General features: G+C 44.2%; 1 protein-coding gene across 1 annotated transcript in view; it reads right to left on the bottom strand.

Moving 5' to 3' along the window:
• Nucleotides 1–16,503, bottom strand: part of LOC129702044 (glutamate receptor 4-like) — a 70,224-nt gene that overhangs the window by 52,618 nt on the left and 1,103 nt on the right. The window lies entirely within an intron of this gene.

Here is a 16,503-nt window from a genome sequence, read left to right as displayed (position 1 = left end):
GGCCCTTAACACCCTTCCATTGACACCTCTGTCTTCTATGAGTAAGCTGGTTCTGAATCCATACACCAAGTCACCATGAATCTCATGCATCTCAATCTTCTGGATTAGCCTACCACTGGGAACTTTATTAAACGGCACGGTGGCGCAGCGGTAGAGTTGCTGCCATACAGCGTCAGAGACCCGGGTTCGATCCTGACTACGGGTGCTGTCTGTATGGAGTTTGTACATTCTCCCCGTGACCTACATAGGTTTTCCACAGGAGGTCTGGTTTCCTCCCACACTCCAAAGACGTACAGGTTTGTAGGTTAATTGGCTTGGTCTAATTGTAAATTGTCCCTAGTGTGTGTAAAAACATAGAAAACGGGGAGCTAGTCGAGGACTGCCAAAACACTGTTTCCATGTTGTGACCTCTGAGGCAACAAAATCTACCTAAATTACACCACCGGGAACCAAATTTCTTTTGAACCTCATGTGAGGTTCAAATGACAAATAAATGGTATTGTATTGTATTGTATTGTATTGTATTGTATTGTATTGTACCAGGTCTCTGACACTATAAGGCAGCAGATCTACCAGCTGCGCCATTGTGCTACCCAATGCCTCAAAATCCAAATAATTTATATTAATTTAACCTTCCAACATTTATTCCCAAGTAAATGGGAACACTCTTCAGCGGCTTGGAGTGTCTGGAACGGCCGCTTGCTGCCAGAGACCGCGACTCCCGAAGTCCGCAGGCCACGCCAGTCGGAGCTCCAACACTGGCGATCTCGGCGAGAGATCCCAGGCTCCACGGTGTTCAAACCCAGCGCCGCCGCAGCTGGACACTCCGCAACCACCGCTCCGCGATGTTGGAGTCGGCGGTCTCAACACTCCGGAGCCTACCACACGGCGACCAGGGTAAGGCATCGTCCGCTCCGCGATGGTGCTACAGCGCTGCGCCGCCGTCGAAGCTGAGGTTCTGGCCGGTCCCGGCAGGAAACGCCGCTCCAGTCTTATTGGCAGGCCGCAAGGAAGGGGCGAAGATGTGGCTCGGAGAAAAGCCGCATCTCCGACCAGGTAGGGACTGAGAAAAAGAGTTTCCCCCTCCCCCCTCCCCCCCCCCCCCCACATAAAAAAGATTAGACCTCCAAAACGAAACTTTTTAACATACTAAAAAATGTAAAAAAGGGTGAAAGGGCCTGAAACATCGGGCCACCATCGCGGCGACTACTGAGGCCTCAAATAGGCCCCGACTACGGGGTGAACAAGAGGAAAAGGACTGGACTTTATTCCCTTCCCTCACAGTGGGAACCATTGTGGGGGGATGTTTTTATGTTTTATGTAAAATTCTTCTTTAATGTGGTGTCATACTTTTATTAATGTGCTGCAAATGGCAACTCAAGTTTCACTACACCAGAAATGGTGTATGTGACAATAAATGTCCTTTGTCCTTTTGTCCTTTGTCCTACATCAAAAATGAACGTATCGTGGATTTTAAGATTAAATTTCAAACTGCACATTCTCCTCTACAGAATTTGTAGGAAAGAACTGCAGATGCTGGTTTAAAACCGAAGATAGAAACAAAATACTGGAGTAACTCAGCGGGACAGGCAGCATCCTTGGAGGGAAGGAATGAATGGGTGACGTTTCGCATCGAGACCCTTCTTCAGACCCAAAACATGACCTTCTCTCCAGAGACGCTGCCCGTCCCGCTGAGTTACTCCAGCATTTTGTCTATCTATTTTACAGATTGTTTTCCCAATTTATCTTTAATCTTATACACCTTATTAAATTGCATTATTTTGAGGTTTGTTTACATGAAAATATTTAAGTATGCAACACAAATAATTTATTTTAAAACATGCTCAAAACTCATATTTAATAGCATAAATCTTGGTTAGATTCCAGATGAACAAAAACATGTCCAATTGTAAAATATACTCCATCTTTTCACTGCAACTTGGTACACATGACAATAAACTGAATGGAACTGATCCTGATAACAAATTCTGCGCAACTGCCTTAGAATATTCTGATTAGAAAATGTATCCTGACAATTGACTGAAGAGGAAATACAATTTTATCCAAACCTTCCTTTCGTGCAATTTTAATCATTTTGTCAAGATGTATTTTATTGTCCGAAATGTGTTTGGAGATGTTACGGGAATCATTACAAATAAAAATTCAACTTTAAAAAAAAGTATTTTTATGATGTTTTCATAAACTCATTTCTATGATGAACTTCCTAATAACAATAACATTAGACAATAGACAATAGACAATAGGTGTAGCAGTAGGCCATTCGGCCCTTCGAGCCAGCACCACCATTCAATATGATCATGGCTGATCATCCCCAATCAGTACCCCGTTCCTGCCTTCTACCCATATCCCCTGACTCCACTATTTTCAAAAGCCCTATCTAGCTCTCTCTTGAAAGCATCCAGAGAACCTGCCTCCACTGCCCTCGGCAGAGAATTCCACAGACTCACTACTCTCTGTGAGAAAAAGTGTTTCCACGTCTCCGTTCTAAATGGCTTATTCCTTATTCTTAAACTGTGGCCCTGGTTATGGACTCCCCCAACATCGGGAACATGTTTCCTGCCTCTAGCGTGTCCAAACTCTAAACAATCTTATACGTTTCAATGAGATCTCATGCTTCTAAACTCCAGAGTGTACAAGCCCAGCTGCTCCATTTTCTCAGCATATGACAGTCCCGCCACCCCGGGAATTAACCTTGTAAACCTACGCTGCACTCCCTCAATAGCAAGAATGTCCTTCCTCAAATTAGGGGACCAAAACTGCACACAATACTCCAGGTGTGGTCTCACTAGGTCTCTGTACAACTGCAGAAGGACCTCTTTGCTCCTATATTTGATTCCTCTTATCATAAAGGCCAACATGCCATTCGCTTTCTTTACTGCCTGCTGTACCTGCATGCTTACTTTCATAGACTGATGAACAAGGACCCCCAGATCCCGTTGTACTTCCCCTTTTCCCAACTTGACGCCATTTAGATAGTAATCTGCCTTCCTGTTTTTGCTACCAAAGTGGATAACCTCACATTTATCCACATTAAACTTCATCTGCCATGCATCTGCCCACTCCCCCAACCTGTCCAAGTCACCCTGCATTCTCATAGCATCCTCCTCACAGTTCCCACTGCCACCCAGCTTTGTGTCATCTGCAAATTTGCTAATGTTACTTTGAATCCCTTCATCCAAATCATTGATGCATATTGTAAATAGCTGCGGTCCCAGCCCGAGCCTTGCGGTACCCCACGAGTCACTAGGGCGACATGGTGGCACAGGGGTAGAGTTGCTGCCTTACAGCGTTTGCAGCGCGGGAGACCCAGGTTTGATCCGGACTACAGGTGCTGTCTGTACGGAGTTTGTACGTTCTCCCCGTGACCGCGTAGGTTTTCGCCGAGATCTTCGGTTTCCTCCCTGGAAAACTTAATGACCGCTGGAATGCAAGTTCGGGCATTAAGTTTTCCAGCATGAAACTTGCTACGGAAATTTTTCATACCAAACACAAAAACGTCAAATAAACACTCTAAACATGATCCATCTGTCAGAAAATGTGAAAATATGGATGTAAACCTCGAGGTGCTCTGATGGAAAATGCGTTTTAAATGTTTTTTTAAACATGCGGAAGGTATTATTGCCTGTGCTCCTTGAATAGGGATGATGCCAGTGATCATGCAGGCTAGAGAATTTCATTGTTTGTGGTGAGACGTTTATCATAAAACCTTCAACTCAAGACATATTTTCAAATTCAGGAAAATAACAGAAGAGAGTTTTTTTTTGAACAACACTGATGTGGATGCAGTCATACCCATGACTGCTCGTGTGATTTCCACCAGCCTAAGTTTTGAAAGCTATTAGAAGCTTGGCTAGCAGAATTCATTAAAAGAAAAATTGGAGAAAATCCCAACGAAACACTTCTCAGCTCATTGGGTGATAAATTACTGTTCAAGAACAGACTGTTTACAGACACATTGCTGGATGTAATAATGCTTTTTAGCATGCCCGCAGGCTGATGATATACGCACATTGCTTGTTGAAAGCAGAATACAAAATTATTAAGTCATTGAAGCAAAACTTCAGCATTATACGTTTGTTCGAGCAAGGATATTTTCTCTCTAGAGCTGCCACTCCTTACACATTATGAAGGTCCATTTTGGGTATTTAAAGTGGAGATTAATGGGTTCTTGACTATTAAGGACCCATAGGTTTTGGGGAGAAGGCAGGAGAATGGAATTGAGAGTGAAAGTAGTTATCAGGCAACTGAAACATCCTGCCACAACCAGAGAGCAGTCCTGAACTACCATCGTACTATCTTTACTGGCTTTACCTTGCACTAAACGTCATTCCCTTATCATGTATCTGCACATTGCGAATGGCTCGATTGTAACCATGTGTTGTTTTTCTGCTGACTGGTTAGCTCACGGCAAAAGCTTTTCACTGTAACTCGGTACACGTGACAATAAACTAAACTGAAACAGAAACTAGATCAGCCTTGATCGAATGGAGGAGAAAACCCGATGGGCCGAATGGCCTAATCCTGCCCCTATGTGTTATGGTTTTATGATATTATGATCCACTTTATTGGCAATGAAGGCTGACTGGTACCTGTTTCATATGAATTGTAGAATATAGAGTGTGGCTTTTCAATACGTTTTTTTTTCTCCTTTCTTCTCCCCGCCTCCCCCTCCCTACATCAGTCTGAAGAAGGGTTTCGGCCTGAAACGTTGCCTATTTCCTTCGCTCCATAGATGCTGCTGCACCCGCTGAGTTTCTCCAGCACTTTTGCCTACCGTGGCTTTTCAATAAACTCAATGACAGTCTATCATGCTGATGCATTTTATTACCGAGGCACATTTGGGACAAAATGTTATACTTTGACTAATTGCCATCAAAGCCATTGATGGAGAATCATACAACACCAGTGCTGAACTACGATCTACCTTTTTGGTGACCCTCGGACTCCATAATCGGACTTTGCTGGCCTTACCTTGCACTAAACGTTATTCCCTAATCATGTATCTTTACACAGTAAATGGGTCGATTGTAATCATGCATTGTCCCCCTGCTGGCTGGTTGGCACTCAACAAAAGCTTTTCACTGTACCTCGTGACAATAAAAAAAAACGAACCTAAAAATCTGCTGAGTCAGCCAAGCAATTGACCGTTCCACACCATTTTAGAAAAGGTCAGATGGAAAATGATGGAAGATCACATACTTATAAACCATGTGGCTAAGGATAAATAACCAGTCCAAAATAACACTCACAGAACTCAATCTAGACAGACAGAGCAGCTGATTTATTAGCTGTTTACTCACACGCCCACTGTGTTGAATTGGAATTTCTGTAACACATGGTGATTTTACAATCGCAATTACTTGAAAATATCACAAAGGTTTATGTGGCGTGAATTAACGTTTCTGAGGATAGGAAGGATCGAGTTATTTTACACAAATCAGAAAACCCGACAACAGTCTGGATGGGAAAAATGCATCCACCCCAACTCTTCAAATGTGGATCACAAGCATGTCCGAGTCGCTACATCTTGAAGATATGACACTCGTCTTAACAGGAAAATCAGAGCAATTTTTAAAGACATGGTCTCCTTTCATTGATTCATTACAAGTCAGATTCAGATTCAGATTCAATTTTAATTGTCATTGTCAGTGTACAGTATAGAGACAACAAAATGCATTTAGCATTTAGCAAGTATAGTATGGTGCAACACAACTCTGGAATTAAACCGATTTAGGGACAGGGTGATGGGTGTGGGGAGGAATGAAGCAGGTATATCAATATGTAATGGACCCTTTTTTTCTTTTCCTTTATTATTTTTTGTTTTTTGTCTTCTTATTCTTCTATAGGCTTTTACTTATTCACTCCTGGACTGCACGATTGGTAGTCTAGGAGTCTTTACACATTCACTATTTCTTTTACTTTCTCTCTTTCTCGCTCTTTCTCTCTTGTTCTTCGGTACTTCCTTTTTGTTAAATTAAAAATGGAAGATGTACATTAAATGTATTTTGTCACATGCCGCGGTTTATGCTTAATAAAAATATTAATTAAAAAAATAAAAAAAAAAAGTCTGGATGGATAGGACGGGTTTAGAGGGATAGTCCAGTTTAGTTTATTGTCACGTGTACCGAGGTACAGTGAAAAGCTTTTGTTACGTGCTATCCAGTCAGCAGAAAGACAACACAAGATTTCAGTCGAGCCATTAAGTGTACAAACATGATAAGGGAATAACGTTTAGATTCAGATTCAGATTCAGATTCATATTCAACTTTAATTGTCATTGTCAGTGTTCAGTACAGAGACAACGAAATGCAGTTAGCATCTCCCTGGAAGAGCGACATAGCATATGACAATAAATACATCCATTTACATGCATACAGTCATAGTGTTTTCCTGGTGGGAGGAGTGTCCGGGGGTGGGGGGGGGGTGATTGGCAGTCACCGAGGTACAATGTTGAGTAGTGTGACAGCCGCAGGGAAGAAGCTGTTCCTGGACCTACTGGTCCAGCAACGGAGAGACCTGTAGCGCCTCCCGGATGGTAGGAGGGTAAATAGTCCATGGTTGGGGTGAGAGCAGTCCTTGGCGATGCTGAGCACCCTTCGCAGACAACGCTTGCTTTGGACAGACTCAATGGAGGGAAGTGAGGAACCGGTGATGCGTTGGGCAATTTTCACCACCCTCTGCAGTGCTTTCTGGTCGGAGACAGAGCAGTTGCCATACCATACTGTGATACAGTTGCTCTCGATGGTGCAGCGGTAGAAGTTCACCAGAATCTGGGGAGACAGATGGACCTTCTTCAGTCTCCAGTTTAGTGCAAGGAATGTCAGATTGCTCCCGATGTTGGGGAAGTCCAGGACAAGGGGTCACAGCTTAAGGATAAGGGGGAAATCCTTTAAAACCGAGATGAGAAGAACTTTTTTCACACAGAGAGTGGTGAATCTCTGGAACTCTCTGCCACAGAAGGTAGTTGAGGCCAGTTCATTGGCTATATTTAAGAGGGAGTTAGATGTGGCCCTTGTGGCTAAGGGGATCAGAGGGTATAGGAGAGAAGGCAGCTCCGTGTACGGGGTGTTGTTTCATGCGATGGGTGGTAAGTCTGAGTTGGATGATCAGCCATGATCATATTGAATGGCGGTGCCGGCTCGAAGGGCCGAATGGCCTACTCCTGCACCTAATTTCTATGTTTCTATGTTTCTATCAAGGATGGTCTGAGGGTCACCAATGAGGTAGATAGTAGTTCAGCATTGCTTTCTGGTAATGGTGGCATGATTCAGTTGCCTGAATGGGCAATTGGATATGGGCCAAACACAGGCAGGTGGGACTAGTGTAGATGGGGCATGTTGGTTGGTGTGGGCAAGTTGGGCCGAACCGCCTGTTTGCACGCTGCATGACTCTGGAACAATAGTCCATTCAGAGTGGAAAGTACAATGAGTGAGGACAGTGAACTCCAGCAGAAACGGCTGGCCAGTTAATTTTCCTTACACTTGTTGGACATGCAATTATATGAAAAGCATTAATTCATGCACACAGACATTGTTAATAGAATGACTCAAAAAGTATAATTGCTACTTTGGAGGTTAAATCCATCAGCTAAATTGCATAAGTGCTCACAATCCCTGTTGGAGTTCACTCTGTCACTTATTTGATCCATACTAAAGTAACCGCCACAAATATGAGTTGTCAAGCCTGTGCATATTTTTAGCTTTGCCACATAAATTCACTTCACTGATGGTTTTTCATTTCTCTTTACACATTTTCCGCATGATTTTCTCATCCAGATAATATAGCGATTGACGCAATTAACTGAGTGATTCATGCTTTGTTGTTTTAATTACTTATTAGAGTTGGAGTCTATCGGTGCTCAAAATGTTTCTTGGGCGGCACGGTGGCGCAGCGGTAGAGCTGCTGCCTTACAGCGCCAGAGACCCGGGTTCGATCCTGACTACAGGTAGTTGTCTGTACGGAGCTTGTACGTTCTCCCCGTGACCTGCCTGGGTTTTCTCCAATTCCTCCCACATTCCAAAGACGTACATTTTTGTGGGTTAATTGGTCTGGTATAAATGTAAATTGCCCCCAGTGTGTGTAGGATAGTATTAGAGTGTGGGGATCGCTGGTTAGTGAGGACTCGGTGGGCTGAAGGGCCTGTTTCCGAGCTGCATCTCTCAACTAAACTAAATTCAGTTGTTATTTATTTACTGAGCTGTTGGGACCAAATAACTAACACTGATATTTGCATGATCAATATAAATTCATGTGATAGGAGCAGAATTGGGCCATTTGGCCCATTAAGTCTGTTCCCCCATACAATCATGGCTGATCTATCTTTCCCCCTTAACCCCATTCTCCTGCCTTCCCCTCATAACCCCTGACAATATATGTGTGGGCATTGCAATTATTCAGCATTTAGCTTTAATTAATAATGAAACCTTGGCAACCCACAAATAACTTCTTCAACTTTTAATGATAATTTTAAGATTCTATTGTATTTATCAAAAAACAGAGGTGAGGGGAGAGGAAGCTTTCATGAAAATCAGCCGAGAATAATAATGGGGATAATAACATCAGCTCTGCACACTTGCGATAGGGCAACACCTGCCTATACATTTGTTAATGTCTAATTTAAGGCGAGGGGAGAAAGATATAATCGGAACCTGAGGGGCAACTTTCTTTTTACACAAAGGAGTGGGGGGGGGAGGGGGCAGGTATATGGAACAAGCTGCCAGAGGAGGTAGTTGAGGCAGGTACTATATCACAAGGCTTAAAAAACATTTGGGTAGATACATGAATGGGACAAGTTTAGAGGGATATGGACCAAAGCCAGGCAGCTAGGACTAGTATAGATGGGACATGTTAGTTGGCATGGGCAAGTTGGGCCAAAGGGCCTGATTCCATGCTGTATCACTCTATTACTCTAATTAATCCAATTATTAGAAGACATAACATTATTTTTTTCTATGAGAATGATATATCAAAGCTGCAATTTTTTCCGCTTTTCATCACAGTGAGGAATGCGGAGGAGTCACTGTGGTGGATGTTTATGTTAAAATATATTTTGTGTGTTCAGTTTCTGGGATGTCAGGACTTTCATATGAAGAAAGATTGGATAGACTCGGCTTGTACTCGCTAGAATTTAGAAGGTTGAGGGGGGATCTTATAGAAACTTACAAAATTCTTAAGGGGTTGGACAGGCTAGATGCAGGAAGATTGTTCCCGATGTTGGGGAAGTCCAGAACAAGGGGTCACAGGTTAAGGATAAGGGGGAAATCTTTTAGGACCGAGATGAGGAAAACATTTTTCACACAGAGCGTGGTGAATCTGTGGAAATCTCTGCCACAGAAGGCAGTTGAGGCCAGTTCATTGGCTATATTTAAGAGGGAGTTAGATGTGGCCCTTGTGGCTAAAGGGATCAGGGGGTATGGAGAGAAGGCAGGTACAGGATACTGAGTTGGATGATCAGCCATGATCATATTGAATGGCAGTGCAGGCTCAAAGGGCCGAATGGCCTACTCCTGCACCTAATTTCTTTGTTTCTATGTTTCTATGTTTTTATTGGTATGACTGTATGGCAAATGAAATTCTTCGTATGTTGCTAAACATACTTGGCTAATAAAGTGTGATTATGATGATTATCCAAATATGCTAAGGTTTAAAGCCAAGTTTAAATCCTGGTACTCTTTCATACAAACCATCGGAATTTATAGTGAGATTATGTACAGAAAATCTGCTGGAGAAATTCCAAAGAATGTGGAAAAGATCAACATCACTGGCTTGTGGATTCACAAATGAAAGGGGATGATATCACAAAGCTTCTCCATAACCTTCATTAAATAAAATTGCTTCATACAATGGATGGTAGGTGTATGGAACGAGCTGCCAGAGGAGGTAGTTGAGGATGGTACCATCGCAACGTTTAAAAAACATTTGGACAGGTACATGGATGGGACCGATTTTAGAGGTGCATAGGCCAAAGGCAGGCAGGTGGGACTGGTGAAGCTGGGACATGTTGGTCGGTGTGGGCAAGTTAGGCTGAAGGGCCTGTTTCCCTGCTCTATGACTATGATTCTAGTAACAATAAACCAAAAGGTACGAATGAAATAATATCAGGCAGTGGATGCTAAAAGATTATGTATGGGCGGCACAGCGGTGCAGCCCCAGAGACCCGGGTTCGATCCTGACTACGGATGCTTGTCTGTACGGAGTTTGTACGTTCTCCCCATGACCTGCGTGGGTTTTCTCTGGGATCACTGGTTTCCTCCCACACTCCAAAGACGTACTGGTTTGCTGGTTAATTGGCTTGGAACACTTGTAAATTGCCCCCAGTGTGTATAGGATAGTGTAGATATATGAGGATCACTGGTTGGTGCGCACTCATTGGGCCAAAGGGCCTGTTCCTACACTATATCTCAAAACTAAAATAAAACTAAAATGAGATTATTACAGTCAAAAGCAATGAATGCTCTTTATAGACTAGGCTCCTTCTGCTGCTGGACATTGAGGGCCAAAGTCTGGAAGAAACCTCTCAAACAAGGGAAGGGATGTCAACCCATGGGGCTACATGAGTGGCAAGGGTGTTTTATTTAAAGATAGGTCCAAACACTACCAGCTATAACACTATTGAATGTATAGAGAATGTAGAAATGTACAGAGGATGGACAAAGTTTTTATTTAGCATGTATATTTTTATACATATATATAATCTTGTATGTAAGCCGCTGAGACTGTTCATCCGACGCTGGAGTTCCATCATCCGGAGAGAGGGCCTGAACATCGGGCCGCCGTAGCGGTGACTGCGGAGGGCTCAACGGCCCCGACCGTGGGCGAACTTAGAGGAAATGGACTGAACTTTACTGCCTTCCCTCACAGTGGGAAACGTTGATGTTCATGTTATGTGGGGGATGCTCATGTTACATTCTATCGTGTGTTGTGTTATTTTTATTCGTATGGCTGTACGGAAACTCAAATCTCACTGTACTAATTGTTGCATGTGACAATAAATGTAACTTGAACTTAAATAACATTTTGCAAATATTGGATATAATTTAATATTTTGTTTGCACATATAATGTACAAAGCTATAGAGCATATGTACAACATTAGGTATACCAAAAAATGCTGGAGAAACTCACCGGCTGCAGCAGCATCTATGGAGCGAAGGAGATAGGCAACGTTTCGGGCCGAAACCCTTCTTCAGACATGTACAATATGTACAACGTTTTTATTTTGTACATTTACTTTAAATTCTGCATAAAGTTTATTTTTGAAATAAATAAAATCTATGCTGTTTAAGCAGAACGAGTTGTGGGTTTTTTTTCGAGAATGAGGAGCATCTAAATTGTCATCAATTGTTGCTTCTTTCCAGCGAGTGGGAGTTAATAGGTCTGCGGGCATTTTTTTTTGTACACACAGTTAATGCAGTTCCTAAAGCGCGTATTGTGCAAGTCAGCACACGTTGCAATCACTCCCCCGTCAGCCCCAGTACATTGATGCTGTCCCCGCATCTGACACACAATAGATCAGCTGGGTTTCGGGCCAGTTTGCGCTCTCAAGGAGAAATGGACCGACTCTGAAAACGTGACCTGCACTACTCCATATGAGCAACCGAGGCAACGACTGATTGCACAACGTTGCAGTGATCGCCAAACGTGTGCTTTTATTCCTGTTAATATCTGGAACTGGGACCCAAATCCTTTTGGCTTCGTGCTAGAATACTTTATTACTATAAGCAGATGAGGCATGGATCTAATTAATGCATAAAGTGCGAATCTGCCAAGTCGCCATTAATTACTTAATACAGTGTGTGGCGTGGATGGATTTCAAATATTAGATTAGGCATTGAATGATATTACGGGCACCATGTTTTTGATGCAGATTCAAGTGAAAATCGAAAATTAGGAAAAAGCAATCAGTTTGAGAACTGATGTAGATTAATTATAATAATATGTGATCTGGATGTCTTCATAAACACTGCTCACTGTGCAAGGAATTTCTAAGGTCTCTAGCCCTGCATTAAAAAATGCACCAACATACATCTGTTTCAGGACATTTTTGTTGCAGTCAATTGTTTCCCACCTGTATAAAATAGAGCGAAGACAGACACAAAATGTTGGAGTAACTCAGCGGGACAGGCAACATCTCTGGAGCGAAGCAATGGGCGACTCAGTCTGAAGAAGGGTCTCGACCCGATTCCTTCTCTCGAGAGACGCTGCCTTGGCCCGCTGAGTTACTCCAGCTTTTTGTGTCTATCTTCGGTTTAAACCAGCATCTGCAGTTCCTTTCTATAAAGAGGGCGAGGTGGATTTGTGACAGTTGGGGTGGGTGGTCACAGGGCGGGAGTTGATGGCACGGATTAGGGACACTGGGTTTGACATAATGAGTTAAGTGGGAGATGAGCAGAAACGAGAGGGCGCTCCGGATACACCCACCCGCTGCACTTCCCGGGGTGGACGATGCCCACGTTAGGGTTGTTGGTGGGACTCACCAGGGAAGATGTTCATCTCTTCTGCCCCCCCCCATCCCACACATCTCAACGCGCTGACTTTACAGGGAATGGCATTGATCGTGTGCGGGAACTAGTTACACAAGGATTATTTTTTTTTGTGCCTGTATTCTGGGTCACATTGGTTCCTTATCTTTCAAGGTGATTCAAGTCCACATTACCGACAGTAACCAACCCTCAGAAATGCAACCTGCAAATTGCCCTTCAATCCACACTGGGGTCTCTAATCTCCTATTTTCATGCACTCATAAACGATAGGACCTGAATTAGGCCGTTCGGCCCATCAAGTCACTTCGCCATTCAATCATGGTTGCTCTATCTCTCCTTCCTAACCCCATCCTCCTGCCTTCTCCCCATGACCCCTGACACCCGTACTAATCAAAATCAAAACGTTTTGAAAAATTTGCGACATTATTAACCAAAAAACACTCCTAACCGAGTCTGGAGAAGGGTTTCGGCCCGAAACGTTGCCTATTTCCTTCGCTCCATAGATGCTGCTGCACCCGCTGAGTTTTTCCAGCACTTTTGTCCACCTTCGATTTTCCAGCATCTGCAGTTCCTTCTTAAACACTCCTAACCGACGCCCCTCGCTTGTTTAATTACTGAATAGTTCCATTATTGAATATGATTTGAGAGTCTTAACCCTTCCACGGTCTGGAATAACGCTGCTCCGGGCAGCTAAATGAGATACCTATTCCAAAGGCTGCCATTGGTGAATTCCATCAGTGGTGAATATAGACACAAAATGCTGGAGTAACTCAGTGGGTCAGGCGACATCCTTTTAAGGCAGAGATAGATAGATAGATCTTGATTGGAACGTGTGTCTGGGGTTATGGGGAGAAGGCAGGAGCATATGGAGTTGAGAGGGAAAGATAGATAGCCATGGTTGAATATAGGTGTGAACGTGGAAAGCCGAATAACCCAATTCTGCTCCTAGAACTTATGAACATCTCTGGAGGGAAGGAATGGGTCGAGACCCTTCTTCAGACTGAGAGTCAGGGGAAAGGAAAATGAGAGATATCGAGAGATGATGTCGAGAGATATCTCTGGATAGAAAGCATGGGTGAATTTTCGGGTGGAGACCCTTCGTCAGACTGAGAGTCGGGGGAGAGGGAGACACGGAAATATGGAAGGGTAAGGTGTGAAAACGAGACATCAAAGGGGACAGAGATCAAAGCACCTGTGGAATAGACCATTGTTAGCTAGAGGAAGCTGACAACGAAGCATGCAGAGATAAAATGGAATCAGGAGGACAGTCAGACTGGTCGGAGAACTAGGCCGGGGAAGAATTTGAGAGATATGGAGGGGTACAAAGGGCATAGTGTGAAAGGAAAAAAAGGATCAAAGCAGACGATGATCAAGGAAATGTACAATGGTCCTTGAAATTTTCCTGGGAAGTCATGCCAAAGAAAAGGGGACATTTATCGTGGATGGTGTAGACGTATCTCCTTGTAGACGTGTCTCCTGCATCCAGGTAGCTCTATAATGTTCTCTCTGTCAGCAGTGGGTGAACAGTAGTAGCTTTGGTTCACGACTCGCTGAAGCCGAGGAGATACGGAGAGAATGGCCGGCCGCGTTATATTTAAAGCTGAGCCCATATTTCTAAATATTTTTCCGGCGTTTCCATTCTACATCAGGTGTGGGGCGCACCTCGCCGCTTGAACTGACCCCAACATCGATAAGCATACATACTATCGTATGCAGAAGGGTCACGGCCCGAAAGGTCACCCATTCCTTCTCTCCAGAGATGCCGCCTGTCCCGCTGAGTTACTCCAGCATTTTGTGTCCTATCTTCGGTGTAAACCAGCACCTGCAGTTCCTTCCAAGGCGCTATTGTCGGGATTGTGGAGCGGGTCGGGTTCTGAAAAATCCCGTATAAAGGAAAAAAAAGATTGGGAAATCCGGGATTGAGAAAATGAATTGGTGCGAAAATGAAACTGGAAGAAGTTAGAAATCAGGCAACGCATGTTGTAAGATTAACCCTCTCAGGGCGAAGATTTTTGTTTTCATTCGGAAGGAAACGACTGCCTTTTTACAAAGCCAGTTGTCTTTGAACGAAACAGCAGCAATTCCTTATCTCCAGAGATGCTGCCTGTCCCGCCGAGTTGCTCCAGCATTTTGTGTCTACCTTCTGTGGAAAATAGCAGCAAGGCAGCGCTACTTTCCTTTTTTTTTCTTCTGGGAATGCAACTTTCCATGGCGAAGGGTGGTTCAGGCGCTTGATCTAAGTAGGGCGATTCGCACTTCCCACGCCAACCTCCACGTTGAGGATTTCAGTAGCAAGTTCGACCGCACTTCCAACTGCACCAGTCGCCTTTAAGAAGCCAATTGGTCGGTAAAAATCCCCCGTCGGTCAGCTTGCTTGGCCAGCGTGCACGATTCCATCTGCATTTACACTCTGCTCACTCCGCGTCTCTCCGGTGAAATCGGCCCTGAGTATTGGAGGCTCCAAAAAAACGCACCAATTCATTTTATTCCGAAGATGGAAAGATAAAAAGCTGGAGAAACACAGCGGGTCGGGCAGCGTCTCTGGAGAATGTAACCACCCTCCCCGCATTGGGAAGGAATGCAATTCGGGCGGAGTGGGAGTGGTGGGGTGTTACGAGAATGAAATGGGGGAATGAAATAAAAGAAAGCGCAGAGAAAAACAAACGTTTTAAGGGTGGGAAATACCTTGAAGGTCCGCACTGATATTGAGTCACGTTTCATTATCAGAGACCCTTGGCTTATATCAACCGCGTGTTACACTAGGTGCATGTAATAGACAGCGAGGGGGAAATTATCAATTGTGTGGGAAGGAACTGCAGATGCTGGTTTACACTGAAGATGGACACGGAGTGCTGGAGTAACTCAGCGGGTCGGGCAGCATTTCTGGAGAGAGGGAATGGGTGGCGTTTCGGGTCGAGACCCTCCTTTAGACTGAAGACCCAATCTTTCTCTCCAAAGATGCTGCCTGTCCCGCTGAGTTACTCCAGTATTTTTGTGTATCTATCTTGAGTGGGGGGGGGGGGGGGGGGGGGGGGGGGGGGGGGGGGGGATCACTCGAGGTTGCCTATCTTTGGGAGAGAGGTGTGAGAAATATATATTTTTTTTTAAAGAACAAAATGCAGCGCCTCGTGTACCAACCAGCCCTATGTGAATGAACGGGAGGTACATACAACGTGTGTACATTTACACCGAGATGTGAGATGCCGCACTGAACATCCCTCCTCCAATTCTCTCCCCCCCCCCCAAGCTTGGTCAGCACGCCTGCAAAAGGCATTGGATGTGTCGGTCGGATGCAAGGAGGCTACTGCACTGAGCGAACATGATCAGCCGGAGTTGGCATTTGTAGCGCATTCACATCACACCCGCACAGCGCGGTTTGGGATATAGGTAGGTGCGCGCCGCTCCACACACAGCGGCTATTTTCAAACGATAACGCAACCAAAGTGCTTCGAGACCTGCTTACTAATGAGCGAGGATCTTGCAACTACTGCAGAGTCCGTTAGGGAAGAGAGAAAAAAAAGGTGCTGGAGTGAATCTGCAAACGGGCAGCCAAGTGATCTCTCATTGGCAAATGTCTTAATGGAAAGCTAGCAGCTCGGTACAGATCAGACCGCACGCAAACACACACACACACAATTTACCCATTGATACGTCAAATATAAACGCCTTATCAAGTACAATACTCGTTGTGGATGCCAGATTAAACGTTCAAGTACCACCGGGGAAAAAACACTGATCTGAATTATCTTAACGTGTCTCCAATATACAACATTACAATGTAACAACTCTATAAGCAATAGCGAGCATCGAGGTTGATCAGTCGCTTCGTGCATGGAGCCAGGCTTGTAGAGATAGATCGATAGTTACATTGGAAAGGAGGGTTTTACACCTCCCCAATTACTTTGTTTTACTGTCACGGTCAGACTTTCATTAACTTTCGAGCTAGCTGGCTATTCTGTGTGTGTTTTTTTTTTCTCTCTCCTCCCATTTCCAGCGCTCTA

The sequence above is a fragment of the Leucoraja erinacea genome, chromosome 12 (assembly GCF_028641065.1).
Source record: "Leucoraja erinacea ecotype New England chromosome 12, Leri_hhj_1, whole genome shotgun sequence".
Lineage (NCBI taxonomy): Eukaryota > Metazoa > Chordata > Chondrichthyes > Rajiformes > Rajidae > Leucoraja > Leucoraja erinaceus.
The sequence above is the reverse complement of the archived record's forward strand: the minus strand, read 5'-3'. Positions and strand labels throughout refer to the sequence as shown.